The sequence below is a fragment of the Fringilla coelebs genome, assembly GCF_963513975.1.
Source record: "Fringilla coelebs genome assembly, chromosome: 2".
NCBI classification, from domain to species: domain Eukaryota; kingdom Metazoa; phylum Chordata; class Aves; order Passeriformes; family Fringillidae; genus Fringilla; species Fringilla coelebs.
This window is the reverse complement of record NC_140029.1, coordinates 88,853,061-88,867,802: the sequence shown is the minus strand read 5'-3', so window position 1 is coordinate 88,867,802 and position 14,742 is coordinate 88,853,061. Positions and strand designations below refer to the sequence as shown.

General features: G+C 45.2%; 1 protein-coding gene across 3 annotated transcripts in view; it reads right to left on the bottom strand.

The window, feature by feature from the left end:
• LOC311166730 (ephrin type-B receptor 5) overlaps positions 1 to 5,972 on the bottom strand; it is a 66,309-nt gene extending 60,337 nt beyond the window's left edge. For 2 of the 3 annotated variants that reach the window (XM_084226858.1, XM_084226860.1), the window contains exon 1: positions 5,842 to 5,972. The gene's annotated coding sequence lies outside the window, so the exon portion shown is untranslated. Of the gene's footprint in view, positions 1 to 5,355; positions 5,453 to 5,841 lie in introns of those variants that run through there. The other variant, XM_084226859.1, reaches the window with a different exon arrangement.
• Positions 5,973 to 14,742: the final 8,770 nt, after the last annotated feature.

The following is a 14,742-nucleotide window of genomic DNA, read 5'->3' as shown; positions in this document are numbered from 1 at the left end:
CCCTCTTCACCCTGGCCTTTTCTGGCCCTCCATCTTCTGCCCAAAGATGTCCTTAGTTCTTCCAAGAACCTGCAGTTCTCTTAGACCATCTAGAGCCACTTCTAATTCAAGAGTGGTAAAATTACCCATGAGAAACACACAACCATCAACACCATTCTTGCAGTCTGAGTTAAGAGGACTTCTGACTGAAACAAGGAGCACAAGTCATGCATCATTCCCATTACGTTATTTCACCAAATGTCTTTCTGGTGCTCAGCCTGGGGCCCCAAGCAAAAAGGTAGCTACAGTGAGGCTCAAAATGAAGACTAATTACTCTTCAGCACCTGACTCCACATACATGTCCCAGCAGAACAAGGCACGCGCAAACTAAGAAAATTCCCTCTGTCAAAGCCTCTACCTATCCCCTAGATTTTAACAGACTAGTGATTTGCACTCAAGTCACCAGAATTTGTTCTCACATCACATGAGAACATCTTTATGTACTTCTAACATGGTTAGATACTGGAAGATGAGAAGACCACTAAGATCCTCTCTGCACTAGCAATGAAACAAACATTCCTCAACAGCACTATTCCATTCCTGATACCATAGTGATGGCAGTGCTAACTGCTGATATGGTAGCCCCTTTATGGACAACACATGCACCAAATGGGATTAGTAAACTCACTGAAAAGTGAAAATGTCAGTACATATTTGCAACCCCATTGCTGCTGGCACCAGCTGAAAGCCTACTGACATTAGGAAGGGAAGGGACCATCTGGGAGACAACTGCAGGCATGCATCCCAATCCAGCTGCGCTTCCAGCAGCTTCTTCCTGGCTCAAACCCAAGAAGGAGTAATTTCAAACATCTTCCTGGTCCAGAAAGCATTCCAGATTCTGCATACTAGAATGAAATTGATCCTAGCTGTGAGTGAAACCTAACATTTGGAAATTCAAACAGTCTTATAAACAGCCTAGTTTGAATTTCCAAATTGAAATTATTCAAAACCTGCCCAGAAGGATCTGTAATATTGTCCCTCCTGTGACATCCCACTCTCTTCTTAGAGAATAGTTAAGAAGATAAGAGAGTTCTGCCAAGGAACCATGCTTCCATTTGCAGACATCCCCAGGATCTGAGAGAACCTGTGGTAAGCCTGATGCTAAAGGCTTCCACACAGGCGTCTGTATCCTACACACTGCCTCTGAAGTGGTCAGCTGGGCCAAACAGATTCATATCATGTGAGTGTTTTGCAGTAAGTGGGAGAGAGATCAGGTCATTTAGGGAGCTTTGAAAGCTTTACAGTAACTTGGAGAAACATCAGTATGCTAAAACAGAAATATCTTACAAAGAGTCAGTAGTTCTCAGTCTTTAGCTTCTAGGGTTTAATTACATGATTTAGACACGTTGGATATTTTCCAGAGACATGGCACAGAGCAAAAAACTGTACTTGGAAACTGCAGAATCAGCAGAGGAATCATTTACTTGGCAAGCTTAAGGAGACAGGGGTAAAAAAAAAAAAAGCCTGTCTGAAAATGAAGTCATGTATGTTTCAATGTGCAGGTCTGGGCTGGCGAGAATTTCCATCCTAAGGTGAATCAAGAGCTTAAGGATTCAGCTTTCACATGTAAGACTGCACTTTTCAGGCTGGAGAGGCTGTGTTCTTACAGTACCCAGCATCTTCTCTGCTGCCAGGACAGCCCTTTTCTCTGCTCTGTGCCGGCAGCTGTGTGCACACACGGGCATGCGCACACGCGCGTGCACACGGGCACGGGGGTGTGCATGTGAAACGTCTGAACAAAAATCTTCTTGACAAGCAGGCCTGAGTAGCAGAATGCACAGGGCCTCTGGAGGCATGGAAAATTGAAACCAGTGACTAGAAGAGCTTTTCTCAGAAGTGGTCTCAAGAACAATCTTCAAGTAGGACCTCTGTGACAGAAGCACCAGCTTGCTCCATGGTGACTTTTTAAGAGGCAAGACAGTGACTTCAGTATAAAATAAGGTGCTAGGATCTCCAAAAAGTACACACATTTTAACTGTATTTTTTAATACATAACATATAATAACAGTACTCTTCCGAAAAAATTCTATTTCTGGTGGCAGAGGAGTATTTCTTGAAAGCACAGCAGAGTGTCTCTGAGAAGGATGTACTAGTGTACTTCTTTGTTAAGTTTAAAACTCCTTGTATAAATCAAGTGTGAGAAGAGTGACAACATGAAATGGCTTTTTCTTACTCAGACTTGCTGCCCCCATGTTTGGCTGCTGTGGCTGACATGAGCAATTAAGGAGCTTTTATCCTTTTGGGGGTCTGTTTACGTAGCAGCACTGGAGAAAAAGTGCTAGCTTGCTGTTGTACAACATCTACAGAATTATTTACAAAATACACCTGTGTTACACTTGTGTACACCCCTGAAGCCCATGACACTTCATGGCTGCCAAAGAACAAACATGGAGAGAAGAGTGATATCCACCCCAAGATTTACCAGGTAGTAGTAAAGTATAATAAGGTCATAATGAGTTGGAAAACTGCCGAATGTGTGCAGTCAGTAGCTGGAAGAAATACCTTACCTGTATTTCTGTAAGATGATATAAAACTTGCTAACAAAATCAAAATCAACAGCACGATATAACTTGCTGTTATATAGTAATATAATACTATGTATAGTATTATAGTAATATAATACTATATATAGTATATAGTAATATAATACTAAATCGGGTTTAAGGAAAAAAACAACAGCAAACAAGAATAATAATAACAGTATTATAGGGGCTCATCAATTTCCCCCTAAACCTTTAATCAGCTTTTCACAGAAATAAGTCATTGAGCTTTTTGAAAAAAATCATCACGTATTTATGACCAAAACCAGACAATCTGGAATATTCTTAATAAATACTTCTTAATGACAGCACCCTTTTTAGAATACACTGCCCTCTTGTTTGGTGTCTGAATAACATTATAAAGCTCTAGCTTGACCACCAATTTGTACTTCTTCCACCTTCTTTTGTTTATGTGTGCAGTAAACATATGCAATACAGCCACAGAAATTAAAAATATATTGTGCAACCTTAAGTGTATTCCAAAAGCACTCTGTACTAATCTGTAGGGACTTCAGGTTAACCCTCTGCACAGGGACTGCTGATGGATAGTGAAATACAAGGAAACTAAGGTTTTAGGAAGAGCAGATCTGGAGACAGGAGCATTCCTGAACCAGAGGAAAAGCATGCATAAATCTTCTGACAATCCAGGGAAGGAAAGCTGGCCAAAAAAACAAAACTGCCTTAATTGGAGGCACATGAGATAAAGGGGGGGGGAAGAAATACACTCATCTCTTACATGATTCTCTGCATATGGCACATGCAATATCAGAGGGGAGAAGGGGAAGCCATCTGCACCTGGACACAAAGAGGGATCCGCACAGTGAATCCCTACAGGCATAAGGGGGACAATTCTCAATGGGCTAAGGGATCAGCTCCCTTGTCAGACACATCTGCTGGCAGCCTATGGGAGCATGCTGGAGAATAAGCAGCTGTCTCCTTGAAGTAACCAGCTGCCTTCCCCCCAAAAAGGATCTATACTGTGCCATTGGTCAGCCTCCAAGCAAAATACAGGAGGCAAAGACAGTAGCAGCCTTGGGCAAAAGAAACAAGAATTAGACATCTCCTCCCCAACCCCCTCCAAAAAGTCTCCACAACCTAAGCTGCTCATGCTACAGATAACAGCTAGGAAGAGCTGAGAACTTCAGAACACATGACTTTCTGTGGGGTGATGAAATTAGAAAGAGATACAATCCTATTTCATACAATATCCAATGCCCCAAAGTGATGCTTCTTCCAAAAATCAAAACACATGGCCATGCAAATAATTCTGAGCAGCTCAGTGCAAGAATGTCAAATAAGAGAGAATTCAGAAGACAAGGAAAAAATGTTTAGTGGCTAGAAGGGCACACAAGTCAAGGAATTTAAAACTGCACATGCATAACTTGGCTAAGAGAGCATACACGCAAAAGGCAGTAAAGGAAAGGATGCAATTAAGTGCAGTAATCTGAAGCTTGCCAATACATTAGTAAAGTAAACTGAAGTAGTGCAAGGTGTTGAATTTAGGGAATGAACTTCTAGAGAAAACCAGTATTTTTTTCTGCAATGAGACGGGGTGAGAAGGATTATTAGATTGTGGACTATCTTTTCCTTTCTTTCTCCCAAAGGAACATCAGCATTAGAATTATTTCAAACTGGGAATGAAGAAATACCTAAAAGTAGCCAATAAATCCTGTATTAATGGCTTAGGGCAGGTGGATTGGCTGTGACTAAACATGAGGTGCACCCACACCCAGTTCCATGTTTTGGATTAGAACCTATAAAACAATGAAAAAGGAAGCCTCCTCCTTCACTGCAGCTGAGGCTACGAATTTGTCTCTGTAACAGACGTGTCTGGTGGCAGCTAATTCTGTTTGACTTTGTTGTTTCCATTTGCCCTCTCACTCTACTTCACCATGAATCTGCATGACTTGGTATCACTGCTAGTGAAGGATGCCCCTTGGGAGATTTGCTTCCCCATCTTCACTCTCTGATTTCTGGAACTTGTAGGAAAGGCAGGTGACACTCACTCTCCTTCCCAGCCAAATGAGTGTGTAATAGCAAGAGAAACTTCAGAGTAAGTGAAATCATCTCAGTGGATCCCACAAAAGGCAAAATTAAAATTACCCTTCACAACAGCCCCTCCCACATTCACAGATTTATTTAGCTTGAGTAGTAGTAACTTGCATCATCTCCTTGAAAAATAGCCTAACATGGCTTTTCTCTGCCACAAGCACTCATACAGCCATCTGTCCCCCACAAGAGCGCTGAGCAACCCTACCCACAGACAAGGCCACACAGCCTTCCTTGTGTCGTTCCACGAGGATCGGGCACCCACACCAGCATCCATCAAGCCCCACTTCAGAGACTTCAAAGGCACCATTTCCCTGTGGCTCTCCAGGGGGCTCGAGAGAGGGGAAGCGCCGCTCTCGGGAGCGGGAGCAGACCGAGCGCACCGGGGCCGTGTGGAAGGGCTCTGGGGGTGCGGGCAGTCTCCGTGAGCGGAGAGGCCGTGACCCGATTCCCCACATCTCCTCCCCGTGCCCACGGCCGGCACCTGACAGCAGACGTGCGCTCGGGGGAGGGTCCCGGTAACGCCGCCTTTGAACAGCACACACCGGGAAAGGAGGAAAAAGAACATCGCCTGAGGAGTTTTAACCCCTTTCGAAGTAGTCCTCGTTTGTTCTGTGCTCCCTTCCCCGGATGGCAGAGACGCGCGGGCACCCGCCACCACGTCCCGCTCGCACCGAGCGCTCCGGCCGGACTCACAATGCCCGTTCTCGCCCGCCCGCCACGGTACCTTGTGCAGGACTCCAGCAACACCCCCTCCACTTCCCAGCATTACTCGAGCGGTGTTCGCAGGAGCCCTTCCCGCTAGAGCCGTGCCGCCCGGCCTCCCGGCATCAGAAAAGTTGGACAAAGACCATTTTCACCGCGCGAGTTGCACCATCCCGGCGGGCCAGCGCCAGCTCCCTCTCGCTCCGCGCCCAACGCCGCTTTGTCCCCCGGCCCCGGGCACAGCCTCTGGCCTCGCTCGACGCCTTTCAACAAGTCGGATGCTTGTGAGCAGTCCCGATCTTTGCGCTCCCCTCCAGGCCCTTCACTGGGAATGTCCTCCCCGCCCAGGTTCCCCCTCCTGCAGGAGTCTTTCTCTCGCTTCCCAGGATCTGCCTTGTCCCTTTCTCCGGGCTCCTCTCTCTCTCTCTCTCTCTCTCGCTTTCTCTCCCCCCTCCCTCCCTCCCTTCCTCGCCGTGCCCCTCCTCCATTCTCTCTCCGCCCCCCCGACCTGCTTTCCTTCGCAGAAGCCCAGCGACGGCAAATGGGGGTGGGGGCGCTGCGAGATCCCGCACTCCGAGGCGGCTGCAGCCACTCCTGTCACTTCCGCGGCCATCGCCATCCTGCGTGCCGCGCGCCCCGCCGGCTCCCCCGGCCGCCGGCAGCCTCCCCTCCGAGCCGCTCCGCTGGGCGGGTCGCTGGGCGGCACCGGCTTCCCTCCGCGATCCCAAGCTGTGCTGCCGAACCCCTCCCGCTTCCCGCAGCCAGCCTCTTCCCCCCTCTTGGAAAATCTTCAGAGGGGGATTTTCCAAAAGGGTCTTCCCTCACCGCCTGCTCTTCGGGGATCCCGAGCGCCGCCGCAGCTGTGCCTGCCCCAACCTCTAGCCGAGCCCCTGCCCCAGCCCCTACCCCTGCCAGGTTCAGGTCAGGAAGGACGGTGTGGCTGCTCAAGTCTGATCCTTGGTCAGTCTCTCTTGACATTGTTGAAATCCCTGTTACTGTGTGCCATCTCCTGTTGGTCTGTATAACCCAGCCTCAAGTTCTTACATCTGTGCTTACTTCTACTCCACCTCCAATGCTTCCTCTCTACTCAGCTCTGAAGAGGCTCCTCTGGATTGCTGTGTCCAGTTCTGGGCTCCTCATTAAAGAGAGACATGGAGTTCCAGGAGCAGGTCCAGTGGAAAGCTACAAAGATTATGAACAGGCTGGAACAGCTTTCTCATGAGGAAAGGCTGAGGGAGCTGGGCCTGTTTAGCCTTTAGAAGAGATGCTTGAGAGGGGGCTCGTCAGTGTCTACAAACAGCTGCAGGGAGGAAGTTGAGGATGGATCCAGGCTCCTCAGTGGTGCCAAGCACTGGGACACAGGGCAATGGGCAGAAACTGATGAACAGGAAGTTCCACCAAAGTATGAGGAAGAACTTCTTCACTGTGCAGGTGACTGAGCACTGGGACAGATTTCCCAGAGAGGTTGTAGAGTCTCCCTCTGGACACAATCCTGTGTCGTGTGCTCTGGGATGATCCTGTTTGAGCAGGGAGGTGGGACTAGATGATCCCTCCTGTGATCCTTTCCAACCTGACCCATGCTGTGATTCTGTGAAATGTCACAGAGGCAAGGCGCTTCCTTGATTCTAGGTACTGACAAACCTCAATCATATGGGTGAATCAAACAGGGTTTCTCAGTTCTTCCAAAAGAGAACCTCACCTTCCAATGTGGAAACAAAAGACTGAAAGCATCTTTCTTGAAGAATCTTTCTGGATGTCTCCTGTTTCCTGCTAGTGCAAGAACAAGAGTCTACCTACTCATTCTGCAAATGTCACTGGGCTGCATTCAGAGAAATGCCAGTGAATGAGGCACACAGCATTACCCTCTGCTCGTTCCTACCATTCAGTGGTTACACAGCTGAGTGGCAGAAAATGAGGGAGGGTGCAGTGAGCTAAACACAGCATGCATTAGGACTGGACAGAAAAATATCAAAACTCAGTGCCTTACAATTCATAAATGCTTCTGTGATAACACAGAGCAGAATTTTGGCCTTCTGTTCCCAAAGTAACTCCCTTAGGTTTGAAGTATGAGCTTCACAACACACACAATAGAAAGTGACCGCGATTCCCCTCCACACAAGACACTGGTACACACACAAAAGGAAAAAGCACATTCAATAAAGTTCTGCTTAAAAGAAGTACTATCAGCAGACAGTGACACATCTCAGTGTTCAAAAAGCAAGGGCTGGTTTGCACAGCCTTTTCTAGCAGTTCTGTATATATGCAGAGTAACACAAATACCTACTTCTTCCCAGACAGCATAGTTTCTTTCTTAATCCTCTCTGTGGGGGTTTCTAGACACCAATTACAACAGACCTCTTTCCTTCCAACTTCCCTCTCTCTCCCTCCCCCAATCTGATTCTAAAAGAAATTCACTTCAGGAGAAATTGCAGGTATTCAGCTCCTCCTGGAATCTGGTCCTTACTAGCTGGGTAGTAAATTTTTGCACATATGTTTTTCTTTCTTCCTCGTTTTACTACTATGAGGAGCATCTGGCCCCTAGAAAGGAGCAGTGGGACTGTACCATTGCACCGGGGTCGGGAAAGAGGTTAACTAGCTGCTTTGTTCAATAGCTGCAGAAACACTTCCTCCCCTTTATGGTAACGGAATATTCCCCCCAAAACCTCCTCCTCCTCCTTCTTTTGGAATGAAAGCCAAGCATGAGCAAACTGCTACGCTGAATGGGGAAGTCTGAGAAAAGTTCCTGTGCACGCGTGCACATGCAACATCCAAACCCTCTTTAAAACTTCACCTGGTGAGAGGATGGCTGACAGTCAGTCTTTTACGAGGGATTAATTTTTACATCAGCATTTAAATGGTTTTTCTCCAGTGCTGCAGCATTTTGCAATGCTGCAGAATTTGTATGTTTAAAAAAAAATTTCCAGTTTCTGAAATCTTCCCTCTGCTAGGCAAATTAATGCACTCTACCAGAGAAATCTCAGCCCTCTCAATATATAAACAACCACAGCAGACATGACAGAAACAGAGAAGAAAAAGCTCTCAATCCCAACTGCCACGCATGGATCGGATTCGCAGGAGAATCTTAATTGTGACAGAACCAGCATATCTCATGCAACAGTGTGGCTTGAATGATAGAGAGCTGTGATCTCCAAAGAGAGCTACATGCACCCCAAAGGGGTATGCAAGGCAACCCACTGGTGTGCAGGAGGAAAGTAATAGAACTTCAGTAGAACATAATTTATAAGTAAGTAAATGTATATATAACGGGGGTGTATGCTAAAGCCTTTTACCCAGTGGGATACCTGACCAAGAAAGTTTGGAGGCACTGGTAAAGGCAATCATGTACTCCAAATTACACAGACAGACATTCATTTTATAGACACGATTCCACACTATAGTGAGTTTCAAATGTCCAGACGTACAAACAGATCTTGTAATATTTAAAGCTGCTGTTATTAAAACAATGGTCAGAGCAGCAAAGCATAATTCATTTATCAAATCCTCTCCTCACTGTGTGAAACGTGTTAGGTCTTGAAGAGAAAAGAATTGGAATGTGCAGGGCAGACCACACAAACCAAAGAGACGAAAACCACCCATGAGAGAATAGCTGAGGAGGATAAAAGGGAGGGGTGAGGCTAAGACAAGGGGAATAGAGTTTCAAAGAAAAAGGAGAGAAGAAGGAGGGTAAGAGTAAGAGAGGTGGGAGACAGAGGTAGAGAAAGCAAGATACACACAGAGCAACTATAAAAGACAGACAAGGAAAGAAAGGGATGTGAAGAAGAAAGGGAGGAGCTGGGAACAGCAAATAGAATAGCAGGCAGAGCAAAGAATAAGAAGTGTACTATTTATACATGAGAGAACATGTTTGACAAGCAGTTTTGAAGCAGAATTATTTAGTGGATAAAATCTTCAAGAAGATTTTTTCAAGGGCAGATTTATCACTGCGACTGTCTGAAATAGCACATTTTCCTTCACAGATTTCTGAAAAATAATCATACAGATCAGTAAACTAAAACCTTATAATATCCTTCTGGATGCCCTATATCCAAAGCCTTGTTGTTTTGTTTGTTGCTGTGTTTGGTGAAGTACAAAGGTATTTTCCCCCGAGGAAAGCCTGGCACAGAAAGAGGAGAAGCTTACAGAAAATTCATAAGAGATAACTGAAGATAATTTGGGGAAGCACAGAAGTGCAAAGGATTGAGAGGCAGCTCAAGATGGAATGAAAGACCAGACCCTGAACTTTTACAGTCTCCACACTGGCTCTTGCAACCACCAGTACACAGTCATGTTTTTTAATTTTTTTTTTTAATCTTTATCACAAATAATGAGATTTTTTTTTACCAGCAAGAAGGCTTCTGAGTCTCAGTTCTCCCTTGAAACAAGCAGTGTTCTTCTGCTTACAGACCAGGCTTATTATCTGCTTTGTTCCTTCTTTGCTATCATTCATTTCTGCTCAGGGCTTTGCTTATGTGCTTTAATGGAAATAAATGCCAGAGAGGAGAAGAACCACAATCTACATTAGCTGACTATTCACCCACCTGTATTTTTAATTATTATTTTCATTAAGTATGTGTATCAGTTGTTATGAAAATTATCTTCCTTGACTATTATATCAACCAATCTTTATAATGTAACAGTGTATTACTTTTGTTAACATATATTATTTCACATTCTACACTGCTTCACAAAGTCGTGAAATTTTACTGAGGTTAGTATTGGTCCTGCTTAAGCAAAAGAAATGAAAGGGTAACCTAGTCCTGGAAATATGGACTTTGACAACCAAGATAACAGCAGCATCTTAGACCACATCTTGCCAGCATCTTCTGGCATCAGAGCAAGTAATTATAGCAAGACTGAATCCAGGGATGTCTGGATCAACAGATAAGCAGTAAGAATTCTGCAAAAATGCAGGTGCTTTGCAGAGATTTACTGTTATTAATAATCAGTAGTGTGGGTGTAAGTGATTAGTCAAATCATGTATTACCTGAATATTTGAAGGGTATAAGAATTGTGTGTAAAACCACATTCAGGTTGGCCCAATTTGGCTGGGACACCTCATGCACGTGAATTAACATTTGCCCATTGTAATTCCATGCTTTGCATCCTAACCTCTCTCCTCAGTTGGCATGGGCCAGTTGCAAATTTTCATGACAGTCTCAAAGGGAAAGAAACAGCTAGACGTGTGCCAGTTCACCAGAGCTACAGTCTAAATGTGAGTTTATCTATCCATTTTCCAGCATCCTACCTGTGCAACCTGAGTGTTCTAAAACACTCATCACACAGACTAAGTGCCAGCGTTCATCATGCTAACAGCCAGAGGGAAAAACATTTTTGCTGTGGACCAGGATTTGGGGAACTTTAAAAAGAGAAGTGGCTGCCTGGAAATCCATGACTGGTTTTACACTAAGCCTTGTTCCTGGCTGGGACTGGACACTATTTAGTCAATTCTGTGCAGACCTGCAATCCAGCTGTGTAAGTTCAATACTGCTACTAGGTTTTACCTGAATGCCCAGACCTTGTAAATTAATTTTTTGCTTACTGGAACATGAGACACTACAGGGTTTCTGAAGCTGCCAAAGGGAGAAAAAGTAAAATTCATGAGCTCTGCAGCCATGGCTGAGGAACAGAAATGTGCAGTTAGAGAGATGTATATTTATTTTGTATATATTGTTATTAAAATCCTATGAATTCCTTAGAAATTATGAATGTATAGGTATATCTTTTACAAAGGGATTGAAGTTGTGAACTTGTACGTTTTACAATCTCCTCTGTATTCTGTAATGTACCTGAGACCAGCCCTGTCCATCTGCTGATCCATGTTGATCCAAGCTTCGCTCATTTCTTTGGATGTGTGCTGTAACCACAGTTCTTGACCAAGCAAGAAATTTCTAATTTCTCCTTGTGAAAACCTACAAACTCCTTTTGGAGTTGCACAGACAAAGTATCACTGTATTTTTTTCAGTATTGTCTGTTTGATGTGGAAGCAAGAGGGGCTCAAGTAAACTGCAATTATCCTATTGTTCTGTTGCTTCCATAAGTGTTTGGAAATATTCCATACTTCAAGGAGATCTGTGCTAGATTTGGGTGACTGTTGCTCATCTGAAGAATGACTCCAGAAAGCTGCAGAAGATTCCAAAAAGCTCTGTTTCCAGTTGCATGCTTATGGTCTAGTGGAAAAAATGGACCAACAGTTACATAGATGGAAAGGGAAGTTGCACTTCTTAAGTGCCCTGGGATTTAAGCAAAAATCCCCCTGCTAAAAAGATCACATAACATACAACTTATTCTTGGAAGCCCAGTAGAAAAATAAGGGCATTAAGTTACTGACATTGAAAGGCAGAGAGGTGAAGGCTTCACACCCTCAGGAGGCTGAAAGGAATGGAGCTGAGCTTCTCTGAGAGAACGTAAGGTACCCACAGGAGTTTTCTTTTTGGCTGCCAGAGAAAGTGACTGGTGCCACCCTATGTCCAGACCCATCAGTAAAGGTCTGTGAGCCTGCCCAAACTTGCAGCGAGGGGTTGCATAAATGACTGCCTTTCTCATTTAGCTCTTGGCTGAAAAATGAGTAGGAAAGGAGAACTACAAATTTAGTTGGGAATAAAATTATTTATTTTCTTTCAGAGAGAAAAAGAACGTGGGAAGTGTTAAAACAATTTTGTTTAGCATGAAGCTCCACTTAATGTAATTATTTCAGGAGTTTTTAGGAGAAGGGAATGAATGGCTGGATACATCTCCTGGCAGAAAAAGGGTTTCATGAACAGAACCGGTCTGTATCCTGGCAGCTCCTGGGTCTCAGTCTGAGCCAGTTTCTTCCCCAAGCAATGCTTAATTATTTGTAAGACATGGAAACATCTCAACAGAAAAATTAATTTCTCATTCAATCTCCCATGCACAGACTGGCATATTCAGGAACCCAGAAGTGGCAGTGTATTTCTGGAAAACAGCTTAAAAGCACTGTAGTGCAAAATGGGAATTTACTTCTAAGGCTGTAGTCCCATAGATATTTCAACCCCACAAGAATATTAACCTCTACAGAGACAGATAAGCTTACACTCTTTTTTTCTCTGCCCTTTCCTCATCACCTTCCCAGTGCTATCAGCAAAGATTTGTGCAGTGATCTGGATCAAAGACCTGATCTGTCTGAAAACTAATTCATCAAAAATTAAATGCACAATTTTGGTGTACATGTAGGAGACTTTATGGAATTGAATAAAATGCTACAGCTAGAAGATGGATGGGAAGGCAAAGGGTGGGCAGGTTGGGGAGGGACAGTCAAGAGAGTTGATGTTTGTTTTAAGTGGCCATATGCCAATCCCCAGAGTATGAGGCCTTTGAAACTGAGTATCCCATAACAGGGATGTGTTTTCAGTACCCCTTGCTGTTGTGGTCTGTGTATGAAAGTGTTCTCTTCCCACCAAAAATAAAGTTGCAAAAAAGGAAGAAAGAAAATCGCAAAGAAACTATGCAAGAAAATAAAGCTAAACCTGAAAATGCCTCTAGAAATTGTTGAAATGCCCTTGTTGAGTAAATCTGGAAAACACTGAGGGTGTGCAGGTGTGAAGTCACACAGCTTTAGCCACAGGGTAACATGCAAAGAGTAAACCCCCAATGCATTAGGCAGCACAGCTGCAGAAGGGGAGTAAGCACCTTGAAGGTAACAAAAGCAATGAACAGCTGCTTATCTTCATCATGTTGGGAGTAATCTATTGTTGTGATTGTCACAACAGCTCTCTTGCTTATCACCCTGAATCATAGAATTATACAATCAAAGAATTATAGAATCACAGGATATCTTGAGTTGGAAGGCACCCATAAGGATCACTGAGTCCATCCCCCTGCTCCTCACAGGACTGCCTAAATCTAAACCATATGACTTAAGCGCTCCTTGAACTCCAACAAGCTTGGGGCCGAGACCGCTTCCCTGGGGAGCATGTTCCACTGACCAAGAGTGCTCTCAGTGAAGGAATTCTTCCTAATGTCCAATGTAAACTTCCCCTAACACGGCTTCATATAATTTCAGTGGAATGAAAGGACAATAAAAATGTCTTTATAAATACATCAGCAACAAATGGAGGGCTACGGAGAATCTCCATCCTTTACTGGATGCTGCAGGGGAGAATGCAGTGACAAAGGATGAGGAAAAGGTACATAATGGACCTTCCTTGCCTCAGTCCTTATTAGCAAGACCAGTTGTTCTTCAGGTACCCAGCTCCCTGAGATGCACCCCCCATAATCCAATGGAAATGCTCAGTCACCTGCTGCAGACACACACAGGGCTTTGGATCCAGATGGACCTGGATCACCAGGGAGGGCGCAGGTGACTGGATGTTGATAAATGTGATGCCCATCCAAAAGAAGGGCCAGAGGGAAGATCCAGGGAGCTACAGACCTGTCAGGCTGAGCTCAGTGCCTGGGAAGGTCATGGAACAGCTCATCCTGAGTGCCATCACACAGCATGTGCAGGGCAGCCAGGGCTTCAAGCCCAGCCAGCATGGGTTCATGCAAGGCAGGTTCTGCTTGACCAACCTGATCTCTTTCCATGACAGGATTCTTAGTGGATGAGGGAAAGGCTGTGGATGTTTTCTTCTACCTGGACTCCAATAAAGCCTTTGACACCATTTCCCACAGCATTTTTTTTTTTTGGCAAAACCTGGCTGCTTATCACTTGGACAGGTGTACTTTTCACTGGGTTAAAAGCTGGCTGGATGGCTGGGCCCAGGAAGTGGTGGTGAAAGGAGTTGGAGCTGTCCACTTGGCAGCTGGTCGCCAGTGGGGTTCCCCAGAGCTCAGTCCTGGGGCCAGTCCTGTTTAATAGCTTTACTGATGATCTGAACAAAGGGATCAAAGGTATCCTCAGTCAGTTTACAGGAGATAGGCTGGGTGGGAGTGCTGACCTGCAGGAGGACAGGAAGGCCTGCAGAGGAATCTGGGCTGAGGCCAATTGTGTGAGGTTCAATAAGGTTGAGTGCAGAGTCCTGGGCTTGGGTCACAAAATGCAGAGTTCCAGGTTTGGAACAAAGTGAAAGGAATGTGGCCGAGGGGAAAAGGACCTGTGGGTGTGGCTGAACGGGAACTGGCAGTGTGCCCAGGTGGCCAAGAAGGCCAATGGCACCTGCCCTGTATGATCAATACTGTGGCCAGGGCAGTGATCATTCCCTATCTCCTTGGCACTGGTGAGGCCACACCTGGAATCCTGTGTTCAGTGCTGGGCCCCTCACTACCAGAGAAACACTGAGGGGCTGGAGTGAGTCCAGAGAAGGAGCTGGGGAAGGGTCTGCAGCATAAGTCCTCTGAGGCAGCTGGGGTTGTTTGGCCTGGAGAAAAGGAGGCTCAGGGGGACCTAAACACGCTGCACACCTGCCTGAAAGGAGGGCGCAGCCAGGTGGGGGTGAATCTATTTTTCCATGTA